General features: G+C 41.1%; 1 protein-coding gene across 1 annotated transcript in view; it reads right to left on the bottom strand.

The window, feature by feature from the left end:
• Positions 1-20,430, bottom strand: part of rspo2 (R-spondin 2) — a 79,248-nt gene extending 58,818 nt beyond the window's left edge. The window contains exon 1 of the mRNA XM_056601710.1: positions 20,207-20,430. The gene's annotated coding sequence lies outside the window, so the exon portion shown is untranslated. The remainder of the gene's footprint in view (positions 1-20,206) is intronic.
• Between the last annotated feature and the right edge of the window lie 12 nt (positions 20,431-20,442).

Genomic DNA, 20,442 nt, shown 5'->3' with positions numbered 1-20,442 from the left:
CTTCAAAAAAAATAGTGAAATAAGGTGAAAAGGAGAAAAATCATTGTTCAACTTCCTATTTTAGGGTAACCACTAACCTTTGTGGTCTTTAACAAGTTAATGGATCCAATTGCAGTTTGACTGCCAAAAAAAAAGGAGGGCACCTAATCAATTCCAGACAATCTGCAACTGGAGATTTTGACAGAGCCTGATCATGTTCCATGGTTCAACCTTGACTACAGACCTCCACAGCTCTATACAACAGTCAATGCAATCATTCTTTTGTCAAGAGAAGCAATGAATTCCTTTTTAACTGAGCATCGTATCAGCAGATTTAGAATTAAGAACTTCTGTCGAAGTCCGAGCATTCCAAATATAACTGTATTGATGGATCTTTCAATGCCAAACATTTTCAACTGAATCTTAAGTTTTTCATAAATTCCAGACATCATTCACCCATCGCATATAAGATCAATCTAAGACATGGAGAAAGTAAATCCACGTGCAAATATAAAAAGTCACAACACTCACGATATGTATAACAATTTATAACGAGAGGAAAAAATTGAATTATTAATTTATTAATTACAAGCTGAAATTGTTTTTATTCGTTCACATTACAATTGAGTACGTTTTTAGTGTTGGTGTCCATCCAATTTGACTCGTCATGAATAGCAACTGTGTATTTTAAGCAATGGTCAATAAAGAACATTGGTGTCCCATTAACCTCTATTTAGATGGAGAACTTTTGCTCAACCTGGGCTCTCCATTACAGCAGCTAGATGTGTCTAATGCTGTGAAGACCCTGACCTCTTTCATAAGAAAATTCGGACTGTGAAATAGTCTATCTCAGCTGGCCCTGGGTGTGCGCAAGCAAACATTTTAGCTTGAAGCAACACAACGTCACAATATTCTACTAACGTGTTTGCCTCTGAGGTTCAGGGGTAAAAAGCAATAAAAAACATATCTGATGTTCTTGACTTCCTGCCCATGCTCTCTCATCAGGTATAGATATCAGCTTTCCTGTTGAAAATTGAGGGTTATCTGTGTGGCTTTACCGAATCCAGACAATTTGGAAGAATTTACGTTCTCTTGCATATCCGTTGCAGATGCTCTTGCGCCCTCATCCTGTTTAGATAGTAACAAGTGTTCAACCTGATGAGCTGATGTACTCTGCAAAAATCCTTCAAGAGGTTTCCCATGTGAGTTACTAGAGTTACTATAGATACTCTACGTCAGTAAAAAATGTGTACACTGCACAGAGCATCAACGTAATGTTACAAAGGACAAAGTTCAAAACCATGTCACAACTTTCAAACTGAATAACATTGGAGATACACATGAATGCCGCATTGTAGGTTAAAATATTCAGCTTTTACTCAATATACAGATTTTGATTCAATTGTGGGAAGCTCAATTCACTGAAACAATTGTGGAATTAAAACAAAACAGGCCCATTTACAATTTCTGAGATATGTTCAACCAATGGGGTGGGAGGACCATTTTAGCCACATTAAAGCTTTTGAGTGGTTTATTTTGGAAAAGACCTCAAACGAGAACGACACATCTGTTAAAATATAATCCTGGGCCACTCAGGGTGCTCCAAATTAACCACTCATCTTTGAAACGTTGATGTGTCCACATGAGACAAGAACACAATAATGGAGCCAGCCACTGAACTGACCACACCGGCTGTGACATATCATCCTCATTGGGGCCTAGTGGTATTGCTTCAAATCTATTGTGGGGTACCACCAATCTACCCTCCACTTGTGTCTCTGGGGTGTTACAATCTTCTATCGACTCACCAGCACTTTCATTATTCCTAAACCCACAGATGAGAACCATTTTAATTCTGCAGTTCATGCATCACCTGTGGTGCGCTGCTGTACCAAGAGAAATATAGCGGTGCTTGGACTCCTTCACATCACCACAGAGAGAAGATGGAGAATCAAGCCCTTTTTACCTTGCATTGCAATAAGCCAGAGGTGGGTGGCCAGAGGTACTATTGTGTAAGATGTAGACGATATCTGCAGTGCTCGGTACCTTCCAAATTATATTAAACGTCCATTTTTCATTGGTGGTCTCCATCTTCAGAAGCCTAGCAAGGAATACCAAAAGTCTTTGTCTTCTGTATGTGCTATCTGCCCCGAGTTCTGCTTGAATAAATCCTAACTACATGGCGCTATCAGGCCACGCACATTTCAGCTTTGACGACTCTTATCTAAGGCTGATAAACTTTGAACAGCTAAGTGCCCTAATTACTGTCATCTGGGATTCTGACCACAAAGCTTGAACAAAATCTAAAAAAAGGGGTTCAAGTGGCCTTTTATGCACAAAGCTGAGAGGCAGGACCATAGGTAGGCCTATACTTTTCATTCTTTGACATGCAGGCATCCAACATCTGACAGTGATTCAAAAGTTTGAGTGGGAAAGCAACAAAAAAAATGAAACATGAACAATCCGAACAGCATAGTTCAATCCTCTGACATTCAAATCATTCAGTTGGAGCTATTACGATGGGAACAGCGGGCAGAAGACAAGGATGCAGAAAACAATACCCAAATCTTGCTATTACAGCAATGAAATCAGGCAACAATAAGAGTGCCACTCACCGGGCATGTGTAGCCTTGTCCAGCTCTCTAAATTACTCCAAATTGATGCACTACAAACGGTCATAATCATGAAAGCCTATCCCAAAAGGATATCCTTTTACCTAAACTGTCACTCCACATGTTACAAAAATCCCTTTGAGTGATTAACTGTTTGAAAGCAATGAATCTATATTTTGCAGAGAGAAAACAGATGCTTTCAAACTAGGCCATTTTATCAAACTATTCAGACTATCACAGGTAATACACTAATGTGGATGTTTAAAAACTGCACGCAACTGGATCTACTTGTAACCGAACAAGGCTGGACATGGGCTATATGTTTGTTCTGGTTTGATAGGACTTGACAGGTACCTACTACCAGGCCGGTGTTAGACACACCTGGAACCAGGTCGGCTTTGGCCTGAGAGCTTGTAAGGACGGTCATCTGTTTTAACGGTGAGAGTTTCTGTAAACATGACTCCACAGAGCAAGGTCAATCGGAAAGCCATGAGTTCTTCAAACATGCATGCAAGTGTTTGACAAGGTCTCTGATTGAGGGTGTGTGTCATGTCTTGGGTGAAATTAGATATCACTCTAATATTGTTGGTAGTACATGTCATCAATTGGAGGTGGCCCCTGAAGACCCTCACTCATGAAAAATAGATTTTTCCCGGACGCCGACGGCTCATAGATATTGTTGGAGTACAGCTAGGTAAAACAAATCCTCACAAATTACTTGAGATATTGCTTCCTTGTTTTCACTTGAATTCTCTTATAAAGTTATCTTGAAAAACTTTAAACTTTATATATTAGCTTGTGAATGAATTTGAATGAAATTGAACCTTCAGCAGGTCTGCTGACATGATATAAACATTCAGCCCTGCGGAGGAACCATTTGATCAGGCCAGATGTTTCTCATTGTAGACATTTATCTTCAAGAAGCAGAAAGATGAAAAAGGGGCACGATAACCCCAGCTTATTTTTTCTTCTTCTGCAGGTCAAAATGATCAAATAATTTGGCAGAACCAAATTACAGTCTTATGAAACGAATGGACGGAGTTATCAGGTTTCACAAGGTACAAAGAGTGCCATACCAATTACAACACTTGCTCATGCTTCTAATTTTGATTGCTGTCAATCAAGTCTTCAGACTGTCCAGCTGCTCATAAGACAGACTCCATTTTTCTGCAGGCTGTCTTAAGATGAGCTCCACTGCACTGGAATATGGAAAAATATCCTTATTGTTGATATGAAAAACTAAATTCAATAATTAAAATTCAAAATGTAGTATTGAAAAATAAGGATTTTAATAATGATATTAATATTAATAATATTCACATTGCATTGCTGATAATTGAGCCACATGACGCCACCTTCTGTGTTACGTCATCTACTGTTGCCAGAAAACCTGAGAAGAATACGGCCCTTTCACGTCCGCGTCTCATATTCCATTTTTAGCCCAGAGGACTGCAGTTAGACTTGTTACACACAATTGGTATACACCGCTGAGCCATTACAAACCAAAATGGAAATAAATGGTTTAAAATGGCACGTCTATGACAGGCCTCCCTCCTAAAAACTAGTGTCTGCACGCCTCGGCATTGGCCTTTTGCTTATAAAGCTTTAACTGTTAACTACTAGCCTGATGGACAATTACAGGCCATAGTAAAATAACAAATCTGTGACTCACTGGGTTTCCAAGAGGACCTCTGTATCACCCTGCACAATATAACACACAACATTCTTCAGAGATCTTCACTGAATGCAGCAAAACAAAAATCCTGTGTCGGGAAGCTATTAGCATAAACACAAGTGGAGCATATGAGACTGATGTCACACGCTACTCACGTTAAAAATGCTACTTCTGTTTGAAAGAGTTCAATATATTGACCCACACAGTGTTCCTCTATAGTTCTTTGGGTAGTCTAACTTAATAAAGCCTCATGATTGTAGAAAAAAACACTGAGTTTTTGGTTTGTGGTGATATATGCATGCTCAATTTATAAATGTCTTGATTTCAGTCATACTTCACAGACAGGCATTCCACAGACTTTAGAATCGGATAGAGATTACTGTAAAAAGTTTAATTCAATCAAGAAATATATTTAGAAGAAAATGACTTCCCTTTATACTAAACAAGTTATTTAGTTGCTTTAAAAGGTAATCAGGTCAAAGAACATCAAAATAAATAAACATAAATTAAACAATCCAAGCAACTAGACAATAATAAACAATCAAAGTTCCACAATTAAAACAAAAGAATTGCAGGGAACCCTTTGGTAAGAGTAAACGTTACAATTCTCAAGAACTTCAGCAAAAACATGCACATTCTGACCCCTCCAAACTGTTCCAAACCGTGCTCGGGGAAGGGGTCCCTGGAAGACCCGAGGCCACAGAGCAGAGTGAGAGCAGTATGCACATGTTTTTGTGATTACCAAGAACCCACTGAAACGGTGCTTATTTGGATTTCAAAGCCATTGATCTCTGAAGAAGCTACTGTCATTGGCGGGGAAGGCATCGGTACACTACAATCAGACAATGTACCACCATTCATCAACAGTAATGGCTTCAAGACTTCTCAGACTTAGACGCCCCAAACCCCAATAAACGCCAATAAACCCGATCCCCTCTCCCTGCTTTTGGAATAGAGTATTACTAATGGCATCAGTTTTTATAGATGGTCACCTAGTCCATCAGCAATTGCCATACTTAACCTCCAAAGAACTTGAGATGCAGATTATATAACTACACAGAAAAAAAAAAAAAAAAGATATGGAAAGTAACATATTTAGGGGTACACCTGTATGAGGACAACAGGTATCAACAGGTATTTGAGGATTCAGATATCTTTGTGGTGGGTTACAGCCACTAAGCTTCTCCAAAGACCAATGGAAGAAAATACCTGATCTTTACGCGGGGAGCACAATGTAACATTTCCCCTTGCTTATAAGGCTCATGACATTTCACAATGTGCCCTGACAGGGCACATTGTGCTGGGCTTGGTCCCTGGTCTTAAACACTTCCTTTCATTGGTGTCCTGCATGAGGGTGGGTGGGTGGGTGGGTGGGTGAGTGGGTGGGTGGAGGGGGGTTTGGGGCTGGTGTGGGGAGCTTGGCTAGTAGATACAGATCACTGAGCAGGGACCTGCCCAGTAGCTGAAACCCAATCCATCAGGGACTTGTGTTTCAACCACAGGTCAACTGACTTAAGGGCTGAGCAGCAGAGAGCGGGGCCCATTACAGGCACATTCGAATCCCACTTATGCTCTGGAGACAGTGTTTCTGCAAAAACAACATGCATGGTCCACTCACACACAATGTGGGCCTTGTGTTAGCGTTTGATCAATCAACATTCACTGTTTCACGGCCACTAATTTTGCTTTATCTCAAAATCTATCTTTGAACATTTGAGCTCAGACCCCCGCCAAATTAAATCTGAGAAGAGGAAGCCGAGTTGCCCTGCCACACTGAGTGGGCCCTTGAGCTACACTATAGATTAGTCGACAGAAACACATGGTGTTCAGAGGCTGAGAGGGTGCGAGTTGAAAAAGGAGCAGTTAATTAGTGGAAACAATTAAAGGGACATGGGGTCCTGTGGCGTTTGTGAAGTTGGATCTAAAAACAGCAGTGGGCTGGACAGCATCGTTATTGACAGCCATGCTAAGTGGAGCTCTCTCACTCCCCTCCTCCACTTTGTAGTTGCTTGACTCATGGTAGACCGCAAAGCTGTGTGCTGTGTTCCTGATTAACTTACACCTACTCAACCTCTGCTGATGGAGGACGGGGTGGGGGTTGGGGAGGTGGGGGGGGGGGGGTCTCCAATTGCAAGCAATGCTGTATGAGTCATTGTCCCATATCTGTGATTTGGAGGGGGTAGGGTTTGGGTGAGGGAAGACATAACATTCACCCAACACCACTTATGGGAGTTAATCATTTTCCAGTTTGGGGCAACAGTGCTGCTGTACTGGGGCAAAAAGCCAAGAAATTAGGCAGAGTTCATATTTCCCCTGTTCAAAACATTTCAAACTCAACTCAGAGCAGAAAGCTACGAGAGGACACAGTGTTGGAGGGAGTTATGAGAGAATGGAGCGCAGGGACTGGGAAAAAGGTTCAGATTTCATGAGAAGTCTGGAGCAGTACAAACCAAAAACCAGTGCTACGCAGAGTTTAGGCGGTTGCATTACATCAGTATTATTTGTTTGGCGAGCCACTGTATCAGAGGTGTTAATCGGACAGGATTTTCTACACATATGACCTTGAACTGCATGTATGTTATTTGTGCTTTCTACACAAACAAATCTCTGGGCAGCATCTGCTGCTGTAGAGGCAAGAGAGGTCAAATGTGGGGCCGAAGGCCAACCACTGGTCAGCAACTTCAGCCAAAGGAAGTCAATGGTGAGGAAAAGGGCAGGGCAGGTTTCACTGAAGGGAAACATGAGGTTGCTTGACTTTAGCTCGCAAAGCACACACATGCCTAAGTTTGTCCACACAGATGGCTGGGTGATTCTTTCATGAGTAATTACTGGCCGGGCTCCCTTAATCGTCCACAATAAAATTAAAAACTCTGAGTACATTTCTAAGAACCAGACAACCCATGTTGTGGTGGCCTGTCACACTGTCTGTGCAGCCCAATCATCTGTCCAATTACACAAACCTGCAATCAGAAGAAAGGGGGAGGTGGGTGGGGGGGATTCGGAGTTCAGGAACGGGGGGGTGGGGGAGGGGGATGGTTAGAGGAAAGAAAAACATCCAAATAGGTGGTGTGCATATTTCTCCACAGCGTATTAAGTTTCCGATCTGCAATACACATGGCCTCCCCTCTCGACTTGGGAAGTAAACAGACCACACAAAAACACACAGAGTGAAACCATTTTAAAAATACCAGCAGGGATCTTGAGGAAGATCACCGCCTCTGAAAGAGAAACCTTATTAAAGTGAATGGTTTGGCTTAAATCAAGTTAGTCACATAAAAACGCACCAACGCGTCTAACTTTTCACCCACAAAATCTGGCTAAGTCTGAAACAACCTTGCCTGAAGAACATGTGTGCACACTGTTGGTCATGGAGTTACCTTCTAGCACAATCTTGGCAGTGAACCAAGCTTAAGAACAGGATATTTGCGTCGACATTGACAGCTGTAAACGCTCACATATCATGGTTGCACACATATGCCAAGGCTGATACAGAAAGACTTCCAGGAAGTCTCATCTTTTTTGTTTGGAGGGGGGGATGTTAGACTAAACATCAGAGTGGCAGAAAGGAAAGAAGACAGAAAGGGAGGAAACAAGGAATTGAGGAAATCAGAGAGGGAACAGTAACAGGGGCAGGAAAAAGGAAGAGTCCAAATGTTGGTCCTTGGTGGTACATTGTTCTGAGAGGTTGACATGGACCCTCCCCCCCAAAAAAAAAAATCACAAAATGACCTACCTTTCTTCACGGTCAGCAATCAATCCCCAAAAAATCTTCTGAGTGCTTGAATCCATGTTCTCAAGTAATCAGATGAGTGGGCACAGCAGTGCTGGATTGAAAAGTTATGCGGTCAATATGAGAGTCCATGTAAGATAATCTAAATGCTGTATCAAATTCTGAGAAGTGAGACATTCACATTGTTATCGATAGTCTCCCCTTAAGGTTTGCGAGGTTCTCTACAACAGCCACCCTGTTATGTAATAAAACAATGAGGGGGAAAGACTTGGGGAGTATGTGGAATAATAGGTGAACTGTCAATGTCAATACCGTGCTATGACATCAAGTCTCAACATGCATTACACACGCAATTGATTTTTATTTTTGGTTGTTTCTTTTCCAGACATATATTTGGATTAAAAGCTCTGCATCTGGGCAGACGCAAGTGTTCAATGACATCTGCATCAGAGAGAGAGTGAATTGGGGCTGTTGCCACTACTTGTTTGGTTTCAGTGGCACTGCAGCATGGTGCAGTCACTTTTCTTATTTGAACAGGATAAATGAATTAAATTAGTCATCCTTGGGGAATGGGGAAAAAAAAAAGAATCATGAAAGGTTGTTTAGCTTCTTATAAAACCTAATTTGCAGCCCTTTGAGATACTACAACCACTGCATTGCAGATGACCAAACTGTGCGATGCTTTCAGATTAACCACAATAACTCAAGGCATATTTAAAGCATATGTGTCAATATGCACATTGGGCAATACGCAAGGGCCAAAACATTTGGTTGTAGCCCTGTTTATATAACTGGGCTTATGTGGATGGCCTCAAAGTTTACTGATGGAAAGAATTTAGATGATGTCTTAAGGATTATGCGACTGCACACACCTATTCATGTTCAGCATTACATTTGATTAGGGCGATTAGTAGACTTTCCGTTTGGATTTAGGAATGGAAGCTATCATTTAAACAAACTCACGCCAGGTCAAGCTGCTCTTTTTGGGTCACAGACAATTCAGGCTCATGCACAAAGTTCAAATGTTTCCTAGACCGGGTCACAAAGTTAAAGGTTAGTCTATTGGATACTGTCATAACAGAACACTACATAGGTCAGGCACACTAATCAGGATACAAAATAAAGCTGTGGAAAGGAATGGTTTGGTTCTGATTTATATCAGCCAGAAGCAGTTGATTCCTCAAAGACTATATACATGCCCCCAGAAACAGCTACATTTATATCGGTGACTGCAATTACATGTAAAATGAGCTTAGCAACCAATCTGAAAGAATAATAATCAAGCCAAAGGGTGGGGGTAGTGGAGGTGGAGGTGGGGGTGGAGGCAGGTCAAGAGTACCTAGCTGCTCTCTTAGGGTGGGGTAAAGGGGGAAACAACAGTTCCTTTGACTCTGCATTGACCTCAGCAAGCCCCCCTCTCGGAGGGATCCGTCATGAAGTGCACTGATACTACTTCTCCTGCTGTTGTTGTTGTGGTAGCTACTGCTCCTCCTTGGGAAAAACATTTTTTTTTCAGACCTTTGATCAGGTGCAAGGCAAAAGAAAGGGGGGAAGAAAGAGAGAGAGTGGAGGAGCTGGAAATAGAGAGAACAAACATGAGACAAGGAACAAACATCAGCTTACTACAAGGCTACCTCTTGCTGGAACTAGATTTATTTGAGATCAAGCATGTCCATGTCAATAAATAATTTGAAATTGGATAATGCTAAGTTATTGGTCAAAAAAGAAAATCCAAGCCACTTCAAATATTTTAACAACAATTGTGAAATTATTCATGAACAAGAAATTTAAAAACATCCTTCTGGTTTATCTTGATTTAGTAATATGTGAAGTCTATGGACATGTCTCTCGCTGCAGACACAAGATAATTGAATTTGAAATATGAACACCAACATCAGACTAACAATCACATCTTGTTAGCCTAAAAAGGTATGCCTGCTACTGTTTTTGATTTAGGGAAAACAGGCTAAAACAAACTGAAATAAGTGGGTAACCAGACACAGGTTCTTGTTTTATTCAAATCCCTCTGAACCTCAGGATCGCCAATCTCTCCATCATGGACGTTGGGCTACACCCTTAGGCTCATGGGAAACTTTTTGTGCCTCAGTCGTCCGTGATAACGCCAAACTGCGGAGGCAGTGGCATGAGTCAAGCAGGAAGTAGGCTAAATTGTGGGAGTCTGCACTTTGGCCAGAGAAGCCAGACACTAACCACATACCCCTGTGTATCCTCATCCCCCCCTCCCCTCGCCACCCCTCCGGACATCCAGCATAGTGGACTGTGGGACAGGGTCAATTCCTCCATATCCACATTCTAGAAAAATATTGAAATACAAAAATGAAATATGAAAATAATAAAGAATTCTAGGAGAATCAAATAAGAGAAGATGACTAAATGAAATGCAATACTTTGAGAGATCCATTTGACAAGTCACAAAGGTTTTTTTGTTGTTTGAATAAAAAAATAGATGTACATTAGGACTGCAATGAATCACCTCTTTAGGACAAAAAAACAATACAAAAATACAATGACATGTGTGCACTACCACTGCTACCAGTATAGAAAAGATCAGCATTTCGTCTCCTGCACTGTTTTGTTTTTCCCCTCCTCTCCCTCTCTTGGAAGTCCCTGCCTGCTTCGTTTGGCTGACCCCCAGGTCATTATGGCAGCTTTCTCCACACAAACACTGCCCGGCTTTCACTGGTGGCTTCAGTAGAAATGCCTCACTACCTGGGTTTTTCCAACAACTTACCTCAAGTTTCCATTGGTGTTGTGAAATGGGCACATTTTCGCTGTCTGACCAGCAACAATAAATTGACTGTGCTGGGGATCTGCCGGGATACTCAATCTTAATTCTCAACATTCAATCCCTGCATTAAGTGATGATATGAATAAGATGCACTTTTCTTACTGCACCCACTGTAACAGGATCTGAGGCCTGGATTTTGCAAGGCTGGCTTCCTTCGTTTAATTGACTGGGTTTTCCCACGTTAAATAACTTATCGAGCCTCACCTCTCCCGAAAGAGAGGGAGGGGGAGGGTGGGTGCGTATGGGGTGCCCGTGAAGATAGGAGGTCCACCAAAACACACACCAAATAAAATATTAGGTGCAGAGCTGTATAAAGAGTCCAACTGATGAAATCCATTTCTACCTCCCTCTGGCCTAGCTAAAGAGCATTGTGAGGAGGAAACAAGGCATATCTAGTTACAAAGTTTGTTTGGCTGCAGCCCTAAAATAAGGGTGCCTAATGATTTGAGGGGCAACAACAAAAATAAATCAATGCTGACTTAGAACAGCATTCCTCAATTACAACAATTTTGGTTTATTTAGACTGAGTTGCAAATCAATAAACAACTGTTGGTGGGATGGCGGGGGGGGGGGGGGGGGGGGGGATTTGTTGCATACTTTTGGAGCGGTCCATACATCTTGAGGTTAAAGCTTGAGTGTATCACCCATCCTCTTTTTGGGTATTTGTCTGTTTCTTCTATAGATGTGAGTACATCAGTGCGACAGCCCTTCACATTAACCCAACTGCTTTCGTTTAGGAGACTGTTTATAACCAAGGAGGCCTCATCGTAGCTCAGAGCCTTTGCCAAGCTTTTCATTAGAAGACACTCCAGCGCCGCCAACGTGCATGACTAGCTAGAGTCACTGACATCCGCGAGACAAGAGGAAACACAGTGAAGTATCAAATGCCAATTACAGTAGGAACAAAAGATGGTTTAAATAATATTTTTTTCTCTGACACAGACATTTTTTATGATTTGACTCTTGCCTGGCTCTGGCATGGCTCCCTGCTTTACCACAAGGTCCAATGTTGAATCCAAACAAAAACAAATACAGGCGGTCAAATGAGGGACTATACATGCTGGTTGGAGCAGTTATTACAAGCTACTCCTGTGATAAATGGTTTGCTATTTAGTAGTGCTATATATAAATTAAGATGTAGCATATGTCTAGATAACATAGGTTGTTTCTCTCAAATAAGCTAGTAGTGATGCTGAATACAAAAAGAAAAAGAAAGAAATTGATGCTTAGCGGTTCACCAAGTGAGAATGGGAAAATAAAACAACTTCCCCCGATCCTAAAGCTAGGGGATTTCAACTGTCATTATAACACGGTGGACTTTATCCCTCTTTGTTATCCCACCCACAAAACTAAAGACCCTTTCTGGACACCTAAGGGAAAGTGTTGCTCTGTTTCGTGATGTGCATTGTATAGCTTATCTTTCGCCCGCCTCTATTAAAAAAAGGAAGAAACACTGTGAACCTCCCGGTAAAAGCTCCTTTGTTTACAAGAGACACTTGGTAGAGTAGAAAACGATTGTTGAATACTCATAAGTAACCACAGAGCTGTTAGCATCGTTGGTGAGAAAGTGAGGAAAGGGCCTGCCAGAAGGTATTTCATAAACAGACAGGCCTGGAAATAGAAAAGGTCACGTATAACTCCTCCGGCCCACTTAACATATGCCCACGACCAGCCCAGGAATCGTGACAAGGAGCTGTCTGGCAGCATTTTTCAAATCAATACCCACTCTCCTGAGGGGTGTGCACTGAAGGGACAGAAGATAGATTATGAGGTCTGCGGCTGATCACTTGGCCCAGTAAAAAGATCCCACTCCTCTTGGAGTAGCTGTCTCAACATGATACACATGCCAGGTAAGGAATCTAATGCAGAAGAATTGTTCTGCGTTCTTACATTCAGTTGACAGAAAATAACGGCTTAGGATGTTTTACAAAGCATTTATTTGATATAACCTACATAATAAATTCCAAGGTTATGAAGGAGATATCGTGTACACGTACTCAGGCCTACTAATTAGGCCTGATTTATTACGATGAGAGCTGTCCTTTTGGCATAGATTGGGCTTTTACATGATCATATCCGCCCTTAATGAGCATCTGTATAGTGACACCACTGTAAACTGATGCTCATTCACTCAATTAATTCAGCTGAGCTCTGACGGAAATGGGTGAGGGTGCATTAGGCCGTCCAAGCGTTTCCTACAGCCTGCAGAGAGGCCCTTTGCTGGGGGATGAATGTGGAGGTGCACTGAGGACAGGGTGCAGGTCAGCGGAATACTGGGGTGGGACTGCACCGGCCAGCAGAAGGGAGGCTAGGAAGCCAAACATCACGCCAATAATAGAAACTCCGGAATTCTTGCGGCCATATCCACGAGTCTCGAGCTACTCGGTTTATTCTTAACAACCTACCACAGAATGTAGATGTGTGCAGAATTTCTGCAAGCCTGACAAACCCCTGAAAAGAGTTAATGTTTTTGGTAAGTCATTTCTTGTGTCTCCTCGCTAGAGGTAGCCATCCTAACTACAGCGCTGCAGCAACCATGGGTTCATGGAAGAGTCATGGGAAAGGCAGTGAAGGAGTGAGATGTAAGCAAAGTACGCCAACTTGTGTTTTTTCTTTTCCTGCCAAATAGTCAAAGAGCGTCTGTCCATCGCCGAAAATAGAGAACGAAGGTTGCTGTGGACGTTTGAAGCCATCTATAGTGGCGCAGCCAACTGGCAGACGCCATGTTCTTTGGAGTCTTGTTCAGGTGTATTTTTCCATTTCTGGAATTGCTCAAGAGCTATGTAAATGTTCCATTTTACTGCCACGGCAGTTTGATGGGCTGTTAATGACATTCGGTTTGGCTTCCATAAATCTAGGCTAGACAAAGCTAGAGAATACGATTTCTACCAAGACAATTGCAGTGTTCCGAAAGATCTATGTTGTGGTACCTAACCCACATATCTGTCTTAATGGGAACAAAACAGTCAAGCAAATTGGTGTTGTGCAATTGTTAAGATCTTCTTCTTTTTGGTGGTGGACATGGAGGAATTTTCCATATTGCTACAGTGTGGGAAGATCAAATCCTTATAAACAAAGTCTAGACAATAGACATGCATCATCTCAGCTTGAGCCCTTGATATAGTTCATGCCTAGAGTCTAATGAAGGACGGACGGCAGAAGCTCCTGGGTGACCAGTGTCCCGCTGAGAGGAATGTGGTGAATGCTATGAAATCTGGCAACACAAGACCTTGTGATCTATCAGGGCTACTAGCCATACCGGGCTTCCCAATGCTCATCAGTTCAACAAATGGCCGGTGTTTTCAAGCAAGCGATGAAGTCACGGCTCATTGGCACCTGTTTCGTGTCATAAGGAGCTGCTTGTATAAGGTCCAAAATGATTCATGCCAAGCTAATGGAAACCATTAAAGACACTGATGGGTCTTTTATAGTTATGACACATACAACCACGTCTATTAATAGCAGACGAATAATATATATAAATCTAATGTTAAATAATAGTAAAGAGTTAATGTTTAGCAGAAAATGCCTAAAGGTATACAGATTAAGATTGAACATTGTAGTAATTTACGTAATTTAGTAAATGTCTGGTAAAGATACAACTTTGGCCTGGCATGATATGATATGAAGTGACAAAGAACATTGTAAAAAGGTAGCTCACATTTTTCATGTTCTTTTATTTTAATTTTCTTACGGCTGGTCAATATCTTAGACCCATCCTGCAGGCTAATAGTTGCTTTTATTAAATAGTTGTATGTATTTATTTTCATAACGGTCAAGGCTGGGATGGAACTTGCTGAGATGTCACACTAGATGCTGGATCTATCTATGTCTGCACAGCATTACTACCCCAATTCTAAATGAGAAAGTCAGGAAACAGTGGGAATGTGCTGCATACACTTCGACAAATCCAAATAAATTCAAGGATTTATTTACAGCCCAAATGATCATTCAGAAAGAATTCTAATACCGGCAGATGATTATTCTCTAATGTGATTGACAATGATGATGACTAGGCATTGAAAATCCCTGGCAAACTCCAAAAGGTTTTAACCCTGTTAGACACATCAACTGCCCTGTAATCATGTGTGTCAGTCATTTATATATCTGCAAACTCATCATCCCATTTATGAAAAATACAGTAAATCTCTTCAGAGACAGGAATTCAGACAGCAAAACGAGGAAAAACGCTAGATGCCGATCCAAAAACAATTTTGGGAAAAGGAATTGCTTGCAGGCAATATGTTTGTGCTGCTACTCAACTGTCACGCAATGCCCTTTTCAGGAGATTAAACATTGGCTGAGTTTGTCATTGCTCTTGTGGTAGAGCTCCTGAGCATAGTTCCTATATCTAAATGTCTCTAAAACCTTATACCTACTTTCAATTTAGTACCCAAACCTAATTTGTAATTTGACTAGTTGCATCGGGTATCATAGAATTGTTGTATTATAATTGTATTATATGGTAATACTTAGAGTGATGTTTAGCATGTGCTTGGTAGAAAAGGAAAAGGAAAAGGAAAATGCCTACTAAACTTTAGTGCTATATTATTTGGATGGTGTAATAAATCTTTCTAATCATTAAAAAATAACCCACAACACAAAAATGTCTGCAAAAGAGAAAATAGAGGGTGACCGCTTCACCAGAGAGTAAAGATGTGGGAAAATTGGCATCTAACATTATTATTCAGAATTACATTTTCCCCATTAATTCTAATAATCATAATCATTTCCTGTATTTCTAGAATATGTGAATGTTTTCTGCCTTCCAGTTTAATCCTGCTATTTTTCATTTGCTTCACTTTGACAGCTGCTGTTTCAAGAAGATGTCCATGTGTTGAACCACACCTGGCAGTAAACTGGCTACATAAGCTACTAAATGGTCCATTCCTAATAGGCTTCACGAGTAGCTTGTTAACTTGACAACCTCAGTGTACTGTCCTATGGCCTCACACAATTCCTCCTCTGTTGCTACAGAACTCTCTCAAACACTCCTTTAACTTTGAACGGCGGCAGGTAGAAGTGACTCATAAACAGAGTACACTCACCATGTCGTCCTGGTTTTACTAGCTGCCTGTGACACAGCCAGCCCTGGCATGCACTCAGTGCCTTTTTGTTTCCTCTGTTGAGAGATGTTTCCGAATTACTTTTTTTGTTTAATGTCAAATGAGTTTGCATCAGGTACAAAGGTGCAATTACCTGGTACATTTTCATAATTACCCTCATGTCAGAGAGTCGTATATTTTCCCCTAGATCTTCCAAAATGTCACATAACTTTTAACATTCAGAACAACAACAATAATAGGGGCTGCATTGGAGAAAAGTGAAGCAAGGTGCAAATGGAAATCAATGGAGAATATCAAGAAGGAATTTCCAAGGCAGTGTACTTCTGAATACTTCTGAACAATTACCCTAATACGGTCTGTATGAAGAGCTAAACTACGATAAGGTAAAAAGAGGAAACAAATGAAAAAATGTCGCAAACAAATGCATTTAACCGTTGGAAATAAAAAGATTAGAAATATAAAAGGAATGCTTGGATGTGAAAAATCTGCAACAGGCTTTGGAAAACTGAACACAATTAATCTTGCTTTGCCCCTCGTGATTGTACATAGTTTTTTAAACTTGACTTCTACCTCTTTTCCATTGTTATTTTTCCGATACAACGTGGGAATCGATACTGTTCATGGTGTTCCAGGTTTTGAAATAACTCGGGCACGTTACTCTACACTAACTTTGGGATATATTAGCTTGACCACACCAACATGGCAAGGCTAACTAATGAGCATAGCTTTCCGTAAGTCCCAGGACACGCTGCCCGGGGTAATGTATGAAGAGGTCATGATTCAGGCTCTATCATAACATTAAGCAAAGGGCCAAATGAAAGTGAAGTAAATATAAACATAATTTGCCATTTATGTCCTCTGTGTGTTGCGTTGTTATAGTATCAGCTGTTCTTGACCACACATGATAAAAGTGTTTGCATAAATGAGTCCATTACAAGGACGTTATCAGAAACATGAACACATCCAAGCGTACAAAACTGTTATCCATCATTGTATGTGTTTGTCTTGCAGAAAATACTCTTAGTCCTTAATAGGATAAACTTAAAGGGGAGACAGTTGATGGGCCAAACATTCCATGTGAAACCCAGGCTCCTCATTCCCCTGAAAGCTTTCTTGGTCAACAAATGAATCCAAGACAGGGAAAGGCAGACGGAGCTGCCAAAGACACCCGCTACCGGCCTCTCTATAATATCTGTCAAAAAAGAAATCAATACGTTTTTAAGAAAAATGTCGGGTGTATGCGTAGCCAAGCATCTCCACCCAAAATCCAAATTCCAGTCGCCTGTATGAATTTCAATGATATTTTTCGTGGAGTTTAAGAGATGCATCATCTGCCGCGTGGTGCGTGTCAGGTTATAAATCACGGCCTACATACTAGTGATGCGTTGTAGGTCCCATGCTGACCTCAGCACTGTCATATTCAATGGATATGGGAAACTAGGGTATCGACCTAGCCTGCCCCCAGCCCCCTGCCAGGAAAGCAATGCAGACTTGCAGGATGAGATGGAACATCTGTCCAACACGTGTAATCGAAGAAACAAGCGACAACCAAAACTTCTCAAAGCCCCTCAGCGCATCCATACACGGTCCCACACAAGCACCTTTTAAAGGACAGAATGGAGAGGTCTCAGGAGATATGCAGGAATGATGTACTACATCCCACAGTGGTTGATAAGAAGTGATCAATACTTTTTTTGCCGGTTGATCCCCCCCCCCCCCCTTCTCCTCTCCCCTTTACCCCACTATATCCCCTTTTGCCAAAGACTGCTCCTCAGATCCCTTCTCTTGATATGCATCATTTCACTTTCCCCTGCAATTTTCTCTGAAAACATGACATTACAGGAAATGTGGTACTATCTCCAAATTTGCGGCCATGGACGACTTTACCAGCAAGGGATGTGGAATCAGATAAATCTAGATTATGGAGTTGAATCCGCTTTATCCACTGGGGATAGGATTTGATTATTCTTCAAGAGAGGTTATAATTGTTCTTCCACATATACCGAGCTGTGGTCCTGCGAAGCATAGCCCTAGTATTAGGTAATTGGATGAAAACTAAATGTAAGGAAGTGAAATGTAAATGTGAAGGAACAAGAAGGACAAAGAACAAGCGCCTTGAGACCTCCTGTTGGTAGGACAGCAATTCTGTCATGTTATATCTGTGTGGTAAACAGATACCTCACAGTCATGTTATGACTGTGAGGCAAACTGAAGCAAACCTGTTGCTGTTACTGAAACGTATACCTTTAAACTGTGAGGGGGCGATTTATTATGGCTACTCAAAATCACTTTTTTTATGTTTGATGGTCAGAAAAGTAAACATACATTTCTGTCCTGTTCATAACATATCTTCTAAGGGTTCACTTTTACTTTATTTATGTTATTTTAAACAGAAATGGACAAAATGCAATCATCTGTAGCTTGAAGATTGCATGAAATATGTCTAACTTTATTTTCCTTTATTCAATAACTATTATTCAGCTTGGTGGAAGATCTTTCATCGTAAATTGCACATTGAATCTCATTACCTCTGCATGGGAATCAACACCATAATAGTTAATGTGATTCATAGTGAAATCCAAACCTTTTAGGAATTTAATGAATGACATTTGGCTATCAAAGAACAATTTCAGCACGGTAAAAAACCCATTGCCATAGGCCATCTTGCTGCCTCATGGGGAGTCTGGGGACGGTTCGGTCTTGAGCTTGACACGGTTGGAGTTATGTCAATTTCTAGCATGGGGCTAAACAACAGGGGCTTCAATATTGTTCTTGGAACTGTCACTAAGGAGGAGAAGTGTGAAAGAGTGAGAATCCATAACTGTGTTGATGTGCCGAGTTTCCTACACGCCTTGCCTCTCATTAGACAAGGTCAAAGATACAACAGAGGAATACCAGGAGAGGTATTATTTATCTGAAAGGTGAACGCAAAGGTTGGGCGAAAAGGCGCAGAATCCGATTTCAAAGTAAACTCAGCACTGCGGGCTCCCAGTAGGGCCGTGTCCAAACATTGTTCGCTAATTGTACCTGTTTAAGTTCCATGTGACTTACTGTAAGACATCAATGAGGAAATCTTGATGGAGCAAGACCGCCTTCAAAACCACAGAGAACACCTTAATTCTGTTTTATATATAACTGTTTATTTTAGACGTCGCAGACTCTGATTGCTTTTGTCACATATCAAAATATAACCCATGTGGAGTTCTTCTACTTGATTTTTCCTTTTCATACTTGGAGACTGAAAAGGAAATGTATGTTTACTTGTCATTTGAGAAACTTGCAGAGCAAGGAAACTTACGAAAGCACCACTAAAGTATTGCAATTTAGGATTTTAAATGGGCGATCTATCCTTTTCTGACGGTAGTTTTAAAATAAACAGGGTAGCTTTAATATAAGCATGCCTTGTCTTTTCAGAAACTTTTTTCTTTATTTTGTCACTGAATAAGCTGTATCTCCGGCTAAGAAGATGACACATGACATGTTTCATATCTGCTTCTGAATGCTGGTGTTATTATGAGCCTTTCATGCACCCTGGCAGAGAGGGTAATGCCCTTCCCCCACTGTTGGCTTGTTGGTGGCTGCTTTGGTATTTGGTGTTCCAGCAACATCATATCCACTGACGGCGATGTGCAGACTTTCAACAAATCACTTACTCAAGATTAACTTAAGCATATAGGCAGTTTCATTTCTTGCATCCCTCAAAAATGAATGATGATATTGCAGTCTTTTTCTGCACTTGTGCATGCTCTGTGTAGATGCTGTGCTATTTTTAATACCCATGTCTGTCAGAGAGCTACCCCACCTCCCACTCTTTTTTCAAAACCACGGAACATCAACAAACATCCATGTTTTAAAGTCCTTTCGGGTAAGAGGACACAGGTAAGGCAATGTTTGTGTAAGCGAATCTCTGCTTAGTCTTCCTCAACAAGTGTGTATTGGTTTAGAGAGGCAAGGACATAACAAAAGAGGAAGAAGAATGATGAGGTCCACAGGGCCCTCCCGAGGGAAATCAGAAAAAGAAACAGGAGATGTGCTAGGAGAGCACATTTCATACGCTCAGAGGAAAACTGAAGGGGTAAGTAGAAAATGCTCGGATGAAACATGAACCAAAGCTCGACTATGTATTAGCAGATACTGCGGGAGGACATGGTCATCATATACAGCAAATATCAACGAAGACATAGGCTACATCTATTTGATACAAAGTAAATTGGAAAGTATTCAATGTGACGATCACCATGAAGATGTGATATGTGCACATATTGTAAATAATGTAGATCATATTGCACATTGACATTTATTTACCTTAAATAAATATTCCTTATCTTATTTTACCTCATTTTCATCCTTTTGTTCTGCACCGTGGGTCGGAGATAAACGTAATTTCGATTCCTCATGTCTGGCACATATTTTGAAAATTACTATAGAGTTGACTTTGACTATATGTATTTTACAGATAGATTAATTCAAACTATATAGATGTAGCTCAAACACAAGCCTTTTGTCGTAGTGGTCACTGGTCATGTCAATCACAAGGTGATATCAGGTGCAGTTTTGTGTTGAGCTCTTGA

Source organism: Gadus chalcogrammus, chromosome 11 (assembly GCF_026213295.1).
Source record: "Gadus chalcogrammus isolate NIFS_2021 chromosome 11, NIFS_Gcha_1.0, whole genome shotgun sequence".
Classification (NCBI taxonomy): domain Eukaryota; kingdom Metazoa; phylum Chordata; class Actinopteri; order Gadiformes; family Gadidae; genus Gadus; species Gadus chalcogrammus.
Note: the sequence above shows the minus strand (reverse complement) of the source record. Positions and strands in the feature narration are given on the sequence as shown.